The sequence below is a fragment of the Musca autumnalis genome, unplaced genomic scaffold (genome assembly GCF_047663935.1).
Source record: "Musca autumnalis isolate F117 unplaced genomic scaffold, ASM4766393v1 scaffold_5, whole genome shotgun sequence".
Taxonomy (NCBI): Eukaryota; Metazoa; Arthropoda; class Insecta; order Diptera; family Muscidae; genus Musca; species Musca autumnalis.
In genome coordinates this window covers 98,876,043-98,890,447 of record NW_027412088.1, presented here as the reverse complement: position 1 = coordinate 98,890,447, position 14,405 = coordinate 98,876,043, and the positions used below count along the sequence as shown (strand labels likewise).

General features: G+C 36.8%; 2 protein-coding genes across 5 annotated transcripts in view; both read right to left on the bottom strand.

Moving 5' to 3' along the window:
• Miro (mitochondrial Rho GTPase) overlaps positions 1-14,405 on the bottom strand; it is a 637,534-nt gene that overhangs the window by 405,785 nt on the left and 217,344 nt on the right. The window lies entirely within an intron of this gene.
• atos (atos homolog atossa) overlaps positions 1-14,405 on the bottom strand; it is a 172,827-nt gene that overhangs the window by 153,187 nt on the left and 5,235 nt on the right. The window contains exon 2 of one of the 4 annotated variants that reach the window (XM_073991127.1): positions 10,689-10,820. The exons of 1 other annotated variant lie outside the window; for it this stretch is intronic. The gene's annotated coding sequence lies outside the window, so the exon portion shown is untranslated. Of the gene's footprint in view, positions 1-10,688; positions 11,185-14,405 lie in introns of all 4 variants that reach the window. 2 more of the 4 variants (XM_073991125.1, XM_073991126.1) reach the window with 2 other exon arrangements.

The window sequence follows — 14,405 nt, the reverse complement described above, 5'->3', positions numbered from 1 at the left end:
TAAATGATCCTCGAACAGCTCTTAAACTGCACATAAGCAAAAATTCTGAACTTTTGTGAGGGAAATACTTGAAGATGTTTTCCTATGTGACCCTTCTAAGAACTTGATGCACAGTTAGAAGAAATGTTACGATGTGAAAAGTTTCGGCCAATTCGAATATTCAATTCATAGGTTTTAGTGATGATCAACTATCACGCAAATTTAAATGGAAGGTGCTTACACCAGGGAAGTTTTGCGGATTCTGAAATTACAATGTTCAAAGATGAGAAAAATCAAAAAAATAGAGCGCTTTTTAAATAAATCGGGATTCAAGTTGACATTTTTAGGGGTTTTTAGGCTTACACAATTTTGCTGGGAAACCGCACGCCATATGGAAATGGGATTAGGGAAAGTATTGTAGACTTGAAGATTGACCTTTATGATAGTTTTAATAGGTTTTACCGTTATTAAGATATAGAAGACTGTATCGCAACCTTATAAAACAAGTTCATACATGGTGCGCCTTAACTAACTTTTTGTGAAACCTGCTTAGATCAGGGAAGTTCTTGCGGATTTTGAAACAGCAATGTTCATAGGTGATCAAAAATCCAAAAACAAGAAAAAATCGCTTGAGGGATTCAAAATTCACATTTTTAGGTTTTCGCGATTTTGCTTGGAAACCGCAAGTCCTATCGAAATGGGGCTAAAGAAAATGTTGTAGCTGTGAAAATTCTCTAGAGGATTGACAGTCATGATTCGTTCATAGGTTTTACAATTTTTGAGACATTTTTAGTTTTTTGGTAAGCTTTTCACGATTTGCTTGAAAACGGCAAGTCTTATCGAAATGGGACTAGAGAGAATCTTTTAGCTGTAAAAATTCTCGTAAGTTTTTCCTAGGTTGTACCATTTTAGAGATATATAAGTTTAACTTGGGAAATTGCAGTCATGACATTGTTTTATAAGGAGCCGATACAGTCAATGCATTGTCCCAATTTAAACTTCTATATCTCAATAACGGTAAGACCTACGATATTGTTATACAAGTCAATCTTGTAGAAACAATTTCTGTTGTCCCATTTCGATAGGACTTGAGGTTTCCAAGCAAAATCGTGAAAACCTAAAAAACCCCTAAAAATGCCGACTTGAATCGATTTATTTAACAAGCGCCCCGCCAATTTTTGGATTTTTCTCATCTATAAACATTGTAGTTTCAGAATCTGCAAAAAGCACCTTTCATTTAAAGTTGCTTCAAGGGCACCGTGCTATTCGCTTGTGCCAAAAATTTTGAAATTTTTTGTGGGAGGTACTCGAAGCAATGGTCCGATATAGTCAATACTCGAAGGTGATTTATGTTTGGAGGAAATATTACCACGTGCAAAGTTTCGACCCAATCGCTTACTCCTCTCGAGAGTTATCTATCCTGCACACAGTTTTAGCGAAAGATGTTGAATTTTTGTGTGGGAGGTACACACAGGGCTGGACTGGGTCTTTGTAATGGGCTCGCATCCTTGCCTGGCTTTAGTAGCGGGACCACCCTGGAAATTTTTCAGACTTCTCGCCAGAAAGAGGTCTAATGCGACGTAGTATTCTTCTTTTCGTCCTGTTACTCCCGGGGTACTCGACAAAATGTTGAAAAAAGAAAGTGCGCACCTCTTCGGATCACTCAACGTAATGCCGCCAAACGTGACTGAGGTCCTGTCAACTTTCTTTCTAGGGTTCGTTGTCCACAATTCACTCTTCAGATGATTAACCATTTGTTCCGCATATGCTCACCGACCAACCTGTTAACTGCCTGTGTCAGCATTCTGACTCTGGGGTTGGCACGACGTAGCTCATGACGCTCATTTGCTAATCCCCTCGCCTCTGCTTGAAAATTTGGTCTTCTCACTTCGGGTATTCGACCTGCAGGTATGTGTCGACCGGAGAGATGATCTGATCCAAGAGAAACGACGGGTTGCCCAGTAACGTCATTTGTCAGTCCAGGTGACACGATGACTATGTTTGGCGAACTATGACACTCTCCACTAATTCTGGTAGGGTCGTCCTCTTTGACCGTGTAAAATGTAGAGCTATCAATCTGCTCAGCCAGCACTAAACTCCTCCTGCGGCCATTTCTGAGGACCGAACAGACGGATATGACCTTCCAAAAGCGGGTGGGATGTATACGTTCAGCAACTTTACCTCCGCAGTTCCACATCTGACTGCTACCCCCGTACATTCCCTGTACGGGTTATTTGAGGCAGGCTCAGACAGAATAGGGTTGTATTGAACATACTGGTGCAATAGGAAATCTAATTCCCCACATCCACTTCAGGTGCAATTCTTCCTCACTTCCTCACTGTAGGCATCACAACGTGTAAGCACCGCCGGGACCATGATATTCTTCCGACTCATGGAATCCACTATTTCCACTATTTCCACGATTTTACCTCGGAGTCCATTGCAATTTAAGCGCAAAAAGGATACTTTTTAGGGATTGGAAGAACAACGGCTGATGTTAAATGCTGCGTGTACGGCTGCTGCGACGACATACTATCGTAGTTCCTCGCATAAACAAGCCCAGAACAACCCCTTGAATGCATCTCACCGAAGCTTCGATTAAGGTGAAGATGTGGGTAAAACGGTAAATGTCGCGACATCGGGCAATATTTTAAAGATTTTATTAGCTCAGGGGATAGCTGTCTCGATAAATTTTCCAATGGTACATTTTCCTTAAAGGCCCTAAAAAGGGTATTTTTTCACGAAGAAACCATTTTTGAATAGCTCTTTTAACTATAACAGTGCTCTGCTACCGCGCTGTTAGCGAAAGTCTTAACAGAGCGCTTTGTGTCCCCGCTATAATGATTTGTGTCTTCGCTAATTAAATACGAATTTATCTTAATGGACATGCCCAAACCTACTGTTTCCAACTTCTTGAAAATTACAATGATATGCCATCTAAACCAAGGGCCTTGGATGGTTTGAACTTGGACTCGGAAAGGGGAGGCTGCAAATCACGCTTAAGTGGCATGCATCTCCGAACTACCGGTCGCTTGGACCTGCTCTGCAAGGAAGGATGCTCAATAAATTGGGGACAGAACTGTGTTCCACAGTTTTTGGCATCTGAATAGGAATGTCATTGACGGCTATAGGAGGGAGATTTTTATTCTTATTAGAACCCCATATATGTATATTTTATTGTCGGTCGGAGTTGCTTTGTGATGCCCTTCATGGATAATTTGGTCTCATGAGAGAAATTCTGCCCACTGGAATGAGACGTTTTGCCGCCTTGAAGATTATTTCTTTGGTATCTTCTCACCCTTGCTGGCACATGAGGACTGCGGCAAGTGATGTAAGTAGTCGTCAATGAAATTCGTGAAGCAATGCCACTTGGCTTTGTTATAATTCACGAATGTACGCTGGTCGGACTCTACGAAATCGCTAGGTTTCTCACGGAATTGTGTAAGAATTGATTGCCACCATCGTTTTTTTTTTATCAGAATGTGAAAGGAAGGAGGGACGGACTTCCGATTGGGAAATGTCCGGAGAGCTCGAACCTCTGGTTGTAACTCTAGTGGAGGATTCCTCATTCATGGAAGCAAAGTAGGATTCGTCTATCTGGTTCGCAACTAGAAGATCGCGTAGATGGTTCGGCAACTGAGAGTGTCATTTCACGTAATGAGCATTGAAATCGCCAAGGACAATTCGATAATCCCCTTGGATACGAGACCACCTCCATGCCCCCTTTTTCCAGTCTCGTCTGATGATGTTTTAAATCCCTGAAGACGAGAGGGAACAATTACTAGTCAACTTTGTCTCTTGGAGGGCACCAATAGATTCATATGGGTATTACCTCGGAAAAAAGAACCCTCTACTTTCCTTTCTTTCCACATTTCTGTTTCCATGTTCATTGAAATTCATTCACTCATTTTATGGAATTTCCATTTCCTTTCCTTACATTTCCATTATTCATTTTTTAAATAATTGCTGAATTAACAAAATGAGAAGCATATTCTGTAGTTGTTGTTGTAACAACACAACCTTTGAAATCCCTAAGCTATGACGCAAGTTTATTTTTTATGAACAAGAAAAATCATTGGCATTGCAACAACAAAAACAGAAACCTCCAACCAAAGTGGCACGAGTGAGAAACAAAAACAAAGAGAACGGACGACACATGAACAAACGAACGCCAGAAAGGGGTGCAATTTAAATTGAATCGGGTCGGAGGTCAAGTTTGTTGGAATGCAAGAATGAAATGAAAACAAAGATGTAGAATGTACAAGGAACTGTGATAATCTACAACAATGTAATTACATTATTTTGTAATTACATTTCGACGAGAGGAGCACATACAAACAATTGAGGGGAATAGGGACGGATAGATATTGTAAGGGCGAATATTTTTAGATAATATAGCAATTGAAGGTCATGCATTTTTTTACAGACAGCAGACTAACAACAAGAACACACATATGTGTGTACCTATGGATGTGTTAAATGATAGGCATGTCTACCGACCTTGTATTTGTCTAATTATATATCACACCTCTGCTTACAGGGGTAGATATGTTGACATGATCAAGGGTGCATATTAGGGTTATGACTTTTTTACAACCTCGTATCCCTGTGTCATATTTTGATGAGCTTTTACCTAAGATTAGATAAAATCTTGATTATAAGAGGAAAAAGCTGTTAGGAGTCACTTTTAGTACATATACAGCTCAAAACAAGCTTCAAAGCCACACGACATAACCAAAATGGCATAAGCTTTTGCTTCTCACAAATTTTATCGTCATATTATTACATATGCATATACATACATAATTTTATATCATATATAACTTTATTTCATATATCATAGCAATTGAAAATGGTTTGTGCGTGACATTTTCAATATACAAATGGAATAAAAGTTATTTAGTTTTTAAATGGTACATATGTGCGTGAACTTTTTAATAATTAAATGGAGTGAACGTTATTTTTGACGTTACTAGGCAAAATTTCATTCATTCTCGCAACAGGAAACCATTTTTGAGAAAAAAAGTCAAAAAGTCATAACCTTAGTGCATATATTTCAAAATATATGGCAAACGAGTAAAAAATTATCAGTAGGCTTTGCCGACAGAGATATACCCTCAGCCTCTGTGAATTTAAAATTTCATCTACGGACAGATCGATTGTATTTATGGTCTATTCAGAATTTTTTGGTCCTTTTTTGAACAAAAATGTGGATTAGGATTAAATCTCAAAAGTGTTGCCGAGGAGGTACTTAAAGGATTGGACCGAATTAGTCCATTATGGAAGTGGATCTTATTTTGGGAGTCATATCTCTTCTTCGATCTCTTGGACCAGTATGCCAAGAATCATGGACTTGTCCACGGAAAACATAATATCGCTTGAAGCATGAGCACAACGAACAGACCCTAAACTGCACCTAGACACACATGTTGACATTTTGTGGAGGAGGTACCCTAAGGAGAAAATCGATATGGGCCATTTTAGAGGTTAAAGTTAAACGGCATCCAGCTCTATCGGTTCACCCAAATCCAAATTGTACCAAATTCTGTACCATCTATTACCTTTTGTACCCATAAGTACCAATTTTCAAAACTACTTCCATTCTCCACTCCAACAGTAACCTAAATTCAGGATTGCATCTCTATCCGTTCGCCCAAATACTAGATGTACCAAATTTAGTACCATTTTGTACTTTTCGTACACATGTGCACCTTTTTAAAACCACCTCCTTATATCAGCCGTACTTATTAACCTTGAGTCTCAATCCCACCTTTAAGCTTTATATGTTAAAAAAATCCGAATTGGTACCAAATTTAGTAAACTTTAGTACTTTTCATAGACTTATTTTTCGAGTATCCAAAAACCCTTTGGTACACTCTATCAGTGATTCTCATTGCAAATTTCAGAACTTAGCTCTACCAGTTCGTCAAATACAAATCTTATCATTTTAGTATTTTTTTGTACCGTTCTAGTTCGAATTTCCAAAAACCCGACATAATATGTCACCTTTCGACCAAGAAGGACCTCACCCAAAATTTCAGGATTCTAGCTGCAGGCGTTTACCCTAAGCGTTGATTATCAGTCAGGGAATCAGTGAGTCATCATTACTCAACTCTTTTATAAGTATAGATTACTATTATTGGGCTTGGAAGAACTGATAGATGAAAATGAGATTCGCGGTTGATATCACTGTGCAACATTTTTAAGGTGATCTTGTGCAAACAATTCGAACTGAAGATTTTTTGAAAGTACAGACCCGAACGCCAGGAAACCCTAGTTGGGTTTTGTTGTGTCAGATCCAGCTCGGATTTTATGGTCCCATCTAAATATGTTTAAATATTGACTTTTTAAAGAAATTCGGGGCTATATGTCTGAAACCAATGCGAATCTTCTTCTGACCTCTGAAGCAAATTTGTAGTAAGGACAAGAAAACAATATTTGGAGAAATAATGAACTCGAAAAATTACATTTATTGCCTCAAATTTCAAAATATATGCAAAAATACAACAATTTTTATACATTTCGCACCGTATCTCCAAAGCCGTTATTTTTTTCTGAATATTTTCTTTTGGAAAAATATTCCGTGGAATGTAATACACAACTCTTCAGAACATGTCATTGTTGTAAAATGCCACTGTCCCGTTGTTTTTAGTAATTATAAATAATTGTTCCACAAACATCCCATAAGGGACAAGGGAGACTTCTCTCATATCAATGGGTGTACCCCGATTCATATTAGCTCAATGATATGGGACCTACAGTTTATCGCCGAGTCCGAACGGCGTGTCTAAGACACCACTTTTGTAGAGAAGTTTTTCATGGCTGAAATACTCAGAAAATGTCGCCAACATTACTGAGGGGTATTTTGCCACCGTTGAGAAGTGTTTTGATGTTGCCTGGCCGGGGAATCGAGCCCACGACCTTATGTGTGTAAGGCGGGTGTGCATACCATTGCACCACGGTTTTTAGTACATTTAATAAAAATGTCAATAATGTAGTGAAATCCGAAATGAGAGAATAAACTGTTGGTGTGAACTGTGTTTAAAATACTCGTTGTAAAAGATATGATGCAAAATACCGCTGAAACAACATGAAGTAAGCATTTTAGAGTTTCAGAATGTTCTAAAGAATTGTTGAGAACTTTATTTGGAAGATTTTTGCAAAAGGTTACTTGGTTCAACTCCCAATAGTTTAGCCGATACTGACCAGAATTTCAGGAATTATGTAAAATTTTCTATATTTTATAGATTTTGATGCCCTAGATGGAGTTTTTTTATGTGGTTTCTTCAAAAGATAAGTTCTACTAGTTTATGGCTACAATATTGCTAAAGACAACATTCCTATTCGTTTCTGAGATAAAGGCCTGATAAATGCAAAAAAGTGTAGATTTAGCCCGGTTTAGATGAGGCCATAATATCCGAACTGGATCTGACAGGACAAAACCCAAATAGGATTTTTGTAGTCTAAATATGTACTTTCAAAAAATTAATACTAGAAGTTGTTTGCATTTTCAGTGTTGCATAGTGTATATATAGATGGTTGATATAAGAGGGTCATTTTTTTAAGTTTATATTCAGGTGTACGAAATTTACTAAATTTGGTACCATTTTGTTATGGCATGAACGATAACACTGTGTGTAATTTTTTGAGTCATGTTTTATTAACCATATTCTGACTCCACAGTGTGATAGAACAGCAAAAATGAGAAGACACGTGTCTCGCCGTTTTTCCCTATCTCATCAACTTTTGCGGTTATAGGCCTTCAAAGGTTTGAGGCTTTTTATGTAAAAAGGGTCATTTAGTCAGGACTATATCTTCCAAACCATTAGGAAATTTGAATTTATCTCAGAGGCAAAGTTGTAGCTCTTGTCTTAAAGAACAAAAATTGTGAACACATCAAACCCATCAAACTTCATCTGCAAGGTCAAAATCGCCATGGTCAAATTTCTTTTAAAATTTTGCTCAAGTTTTGTTATACAGTTATCAAACCGATAAAATTTGAAGCAAACAATTATCTACAAAAGTGTACCTCAGATCTCAATAAACATCTTTCTAGAATATACGAACCCTGAAGGAACAGGTCTTAATGGTCAAAATAGCAAAACAATTGCGATTTTTATCCTCTTTTCTCGGCTATTGCTCCATAGATATTAAACCGTTCAAAATTTAAGAAAACAATCAACCACAATAGTGTAGCGAAGGCTTCAATAAACAACTTTCTGGAATAAGCGAAATGTCCATGAACGGTTCTTAATGGTAAAAATAGCAAACATGTTTTGAAAATATCCATTTTTTATATTTTTTCTCCGACTCTGGTCCAAAAATTAAGGATACCGTCAACAACAAAATGTACCTACGATTTCAATAAACAGCTTTTTAGAACATATGAAGATTCTAGGAATGATACTTAGGGCTGAAATTCACGAACAATTAAATTTTTTTTAACATTTCCCCTGCTCAGGTTTGGAAACAACAAACTGGTAAAAACTCAAGGAAATTTGAAAGGTTTGTTATTTACGGACCTGAACAGGAAAGAATGATCTAAAATAATCGAATTTTAGCTTGAACAATCGTTCCTAGAATCTTCATTTGTTCTAGAAACTTGTTTGTTGAAATCTATGGTACATTTTTGGAGTTGACTGTATGCTTAATTTTTGGGCGGGTGCGTATCTTTGGACCAAGGTCGGAGAAAAAAGTATAAAAAATGGATATTTTCAAAACATTTTTGCTATTTTTACGATTAAGAACCGTTCATAGACATTTCGCATATTCCAGAAAGTTGTTTATTGAAGCTTTTGCTACACTATTGTTGTTGATTGTTTTCTTGAATTTTGAACGGTTTAATATCTATGGAGCAGAAGCCGAGAAAAGAGGAGAAAAGTCGCAATTGTTTTGCTATTTTGACCATTAAGACCTGTTCCTTCAGGGTTCGTATATTCTAGAAAGATGTTTATTGAGATCTGAGGTACACTTTTGTAGTTAATTGTTTGCTTCAAATTTTATCGGTTTGATAGCTGTATAACAAAACTTGAGCAAAATTTTAAAAGAAATTTGACCATGGCGATTTTGACCTTGCAGATGAAGTTTGATGGGTTTGATGTGTTCACAATTTTTGTTCTTTAAGACAAGAGCTACAACTTTGCCTCTGAGATAAATTCAAATTTCATAACGGTTTGGAAGATATAGTCCTGACTAAATGACCCTTTCTACATCAAAGCCTCAAACCTTTGGAGGCCTATAATCGCGAAAGTTGATGAGATAGGGACAAACGGCGAGACACGTGTCTTCTCATTTTTGGTGTTCTATCACCCTGCAGGGTCAGAATATGGTTAATAATTTTCGTGTTGCACAGTGTAATATAAGGGAAATACTTGCTATAAGGCTACAAAAAGTACTAAATGGTACTAAAATTGGTCTTGGGTTTATTTGTTTACAAGAAAGCCCTTAACCCAGATAAAGCCACTGGTCGTTTAAACGCCACAAAAAATGGTTGCAAAAATTGACGTAGAACTCTGTTTTTTTTTTGTGGAATATTTTTGTGAGGTTTTTGTATTTTGTTATAGTATTAGGTGTGTTCGTTTAGTCAACAATTTGTACAAGTTCAGTAACTTCTTGTAATCGGCTAAGGTCTTTTGCATTGTATTATAGAGTAAACAAACAACATCCAGTAACAATTTGAACAAATTTTGAGTAAACGAACACACATATTGTCTGTTATCTGTCATTTCACGCTTATAATGCTTCATTTGAACTAAGCATTTCCACGCAATTGGCCTAAAACCCAAGCTATTCAAAAAAAAAAATCGACTTTTTGTAATTTTCGACTTTTGATGAAAAATTTAAATATGCGATAAAAATTTACAAAACAGGCTGCCAATGAAAGCAATGAAGACAGTTTTAACCTGTTTTGGTCATATGGACCAATTAAGGTATGTCGTAGGGCAAATACCGCCTTGGACCCCAAACACACAATTTCAAAAGTAAAGCACAGAGGAAACTCTGTTGTGGTATGGCGTTGTATGAGTGCTTCCGGTGTAGGAAATCGTGTCTTTATCGAAGGAATTAAGGATAAGATGTATTACTTAAACATTCTGAAAGGATAATTTGAAATTTAGGTGATGAAAAAAAATGGGATTGGGGACAACATTCCAATTTTATTAATATATGAGCCCGAACACAAATCACATATTTTTCCAAAATGGATGCTATGTAACTGTCCAAAAGTGATTCAAACACTTCCCCGATCCACGGATTTGAATCCTATCGATAATTTATGGAGTATTTTGGAGACAAATATAAAAAATCGTAACATCTAAAGTATAGGAACCCTGAAAAATGCCTTGCAAGAAGGATGGGGAAAAATGCAGATATCGTGCACCGAAAATTTAGTTAAATTTTTGCCAAAAAGGCTAAAAGCTGTAAAGGATAACAAAGGATGTCATACGAATGGCTGAAACCCTAGAGTGCATACTTTTCACTGTGAGGTAGAAATCGATGTTGTTTAACCATTTTTATTTTTTTTATCTAAATTTACCTGAATTTCGTTAATTAGGACCTTATTTATTTCAATTTTTATTTAAAAAGACCCCTGGTGGAATTTCCAATCATAATTCAATAATGCTATTTACAATTATTCCAATTTCTACAAAATCATTTATTGTAATTGATTTTATTTGTGTAGTTTCATCATTGATTGTTTATTTACTTACCCTTTGCCATAAAACGCCATATTTTGAACATCAACATCATTATCGTTTATCCAAGATCTGTTTGCTTTTCACTTTATAAAAAAGTAAACAAAATAAACCGCAACACAGCAATAATCTATCTTTTTCCTTTTACTTTCAAGTTTTTTTGTGAATTTTTTATTTGCAATTTATCATCAATTCGAAACCATCAAAAGAAATATTGATAATGTAATAATTAACGAAACACACAAAAAATATAAACAAAATTGAGGGCAAACACATTCGTTCGTTCGTTCGCTCGTTGTTGGTTGTGGACGTACGTTTCGTATTATGGGGCCGTTGTCGTCATCGTCAAAACACCATCATCATCACGTGAAAATCATGATTATGTTCGATATTGTTTTTTCTTTTATTATTTATCGCCAGGTCAGTTGGGACTTTATTTGGCCAAGAAATAAAATGTTTAACAAAAAACCAAAATAAACACAAAACTCATGTTCTTCTATTTGTGTGTGAACTAAGAAGCGTAAAAGAAACAAACACATAAATAAAAAATGTAAACTATAGGAGAATAAAAAGCAACAACACAAAAAACGTGAAATTGTGAACCACCGATTTTTTATTTTATTTTGGTGGCCAGCCGAATATTGGGGTATGTCTATCCCTTTCTTTTGCCATACTGTTGTTGTGACTGTTATTTTGTGTTGTTGTTTATGTTACGGTTTTCTGAGAGTATTCTTATTAGAAGCAATGAGAACATTTCAAAGAACAAACATATGATGGTGGTGAGAAAACAACAGTGTGGTCAATGTTTGTAATTTGAAATAACTAAAAGTGTCGGTCTGCAGCGGACTTCTGAAACTCATTTTTCGAGTTACCGACAAAAATCGCTAAAATTAAAATGCTTTCGGCAAGTTAACAGCCAAAATAAAGTAGTCGCTAAGTCCTACCGATAGCAACAGTGTTGTCAATTTATTTGGAAAAATTTGGCGAAGATCATTTTTAATATTATTAATTTCTCGTTGAAATCGATGCCCATTCAATTGTGCTTTCATGACAAACGCTTAAGGCCAGAACAGAATCAATCGTCGCTTGCTTCCCAAATGTCAAATTATACAGGAATGCCAGAGCCTCCTAAAGGAGAACGCAGTCGGATTTGCAAAGAGGCTCTGGCATTCCTTTATAATTTGACATTTGTGGAAGTAAGCGACGATTGATTCTGTTCTGGCCTTTAGCGCTGCCTTTAAAAGTAATGAGTTTGGCTCTGAAGGCTAACACGCCGTTACAACACACATTTTCCTCCTGTGTGGACGTGGATTCAAACCCCAGCCTGGCCCAGCTGATTTTTATTTATTTGATTTAGTCTGGATGTAACAATAACATTTAATTCTATTTGCCACTAAAACTCTTCTTTATACCCTCAGCCTTTAGGCTAACGAGGGAACAGTGACTGTCACTGAAAATGATGCAACCTGAAATAAAAAATGTAAGCGTCGATAACTTGGAAACGAGATGAGATTTTTTAACAATTCAAAAATCATTTTTTTTTCAAAATGGCATAGAAAAACATTTCTTTTACAGTACAGTTGTGCTAAAATTTTACCGGTAAACAGCAAAATGGGAATTTTTGAATTGAGCATAGAAAATGATGCACCACCATAATTGATTAATAATTTCCAAATTGTTGGCTGTTTATGCCATTGGTGAATGGTGAAATAATTGGTTCCCTATCGCTTTCAGTAGTTTTGTCATTGATTCCGACATAATGTATAATGTTCCTGACGTAACTGTGGCATGATCGTAATTAGTGCCTCTTTGTAGGCAACTTGGCTAGAAATTTCTAGTTTTTGAAGTTATTTTCCAGCAAATGACTTTGAAAAATTATTAAGGGTTATGTCCAGAGTACGTACAAACAATCGAATGATATATGGAAATTCCTGTACTAACCAATCTAAAAAACTTAAAGACTACTACCTCTCCTGGACCAGATGGAATCCCAGCTTGTATATTAAAACACTGTGCCGATAATCTGGCGCTACCTCTATCGATCATGTTTGATAAATCACTAAATTCTGGATATTTCCCAGCTATTTGGAAGGAATCTTTTATTGTTCCCCTTTTTAAGTCAGGCAATAAAGCAGATGTATGTAACTATAGAGGCATTGCAAAATTAAATGCTATACCAAAACAAGTAAAAAAGTATCAGTCGGCTTTGCCGACAGAGATATACCCTCAGCCTGTGTATATTGAAACAAATTTTTTCACAAAAAACGCATGTATTTAGGGAGTTTTAAAAATTTTGGGCGTTTGAACTGACAAAAATGTTGATTAGGATTAAAGATCAAAAGTTTTGCGGTGGAGATACTAAAAAGAATGGATCTCCAGCCACTACATATGGTACCATAGGGGTTTTTTACAACTTCAGGGATGTTTGCTCAAGAGGTATGGACTTGCCCCTGAAACAACTTTTACCATCGCAATTGAGGTAGCGAATGCAAGTTGCTTCAACAAAAATCAAAGTGATTCGATAGCAGGTCTTAAAGTGAACATGTATCCGAAATTTTGTGTGGGAGGTACCGGATGGAGTGGACAAATATAGTCCAAATTTGAACCTGATCTATATCTGGTAGATATATTAGGATGTGTAAAGTATGGTCCAATTCGGCCACTGTCTTCAAGAGTTATCGTACGCATAATTTTTCCGAACATTTTTGAACTTTAGTGGGAGAGGTACCTGAAGGAGTGGACCGATATGGCTTATCTTCGACTTAAACTATGTTTGGACAAAATATTACTAAGGCCAAACTTTGGACCGAATCGGCAGACCTGTTCGAGAGTTATTTTGCCTCCAACCTCCTCACACGGTGTCATAGGGGTTTTTTGCAACTTTCAGCCTATTTTCTCAGGAAGTATGGACTTGCCCCTGATGAAACTTATACCGTCGTATGGAGGGCAGTGAATACAAGTTGCTAAAGCAAAAATCAAAGCGATTCGAGAGATGGTCCTAAACTGAACTTTTCCAAATTTTTGTGTGGGAGGTACCCGACGGTGTGGACCGATTGAGTCCATATTAAAACCTGATCTAAGTCTGGTACACGCTCCACGATGGGCAAAGTATGGACCAAATCGGTTACTCCCTTCAAGAGTTATCGTGCGCACAAATTTTCCGAACATTTTCGAACTTTTGTGGGGGAGGTACCGGAAGAAGTGGACCGATATAGCTCATCTTCGAACTTAAACTAAGTTTGGGCAAAATATTACGAAAGCCAAAATTTGAACCGAATCGGTTCATCCGTTCGAGGGTTATCGTGCGCTCCAGCCAGCCAGACAGACAGACAGACAGACGGACGGACATTGCTCAATCGACTCCAAATTGCCTGAAACACATTTCGTCCAAACATACTTGGGGTCTAAAACCATTATTTCGATGAGGCACATTTTGCCCGTATGAAAGTGTATATACCCTCGTTAGCATAAATGCTGAGGGTATAATTATTCGAAAAACTTATCACTGAACTGTTATGTTTTCAAGTATCCTCTGTTCTATCAAAATACCAACATGGGTTCCGAAAAAATCATTCTTGTTAGAATTGGCTACACGTGTAAATGCTGCTTTTATAAAAAGGAGTCAGACTGATTGTGTGTATACAGACTTCAGCAAGGCATTCGACAAAGTAAATCATGGTTTATTGATAAAAAAGTTACATCGAATGGGTTTCAGTGGTCTATTGTTGAATT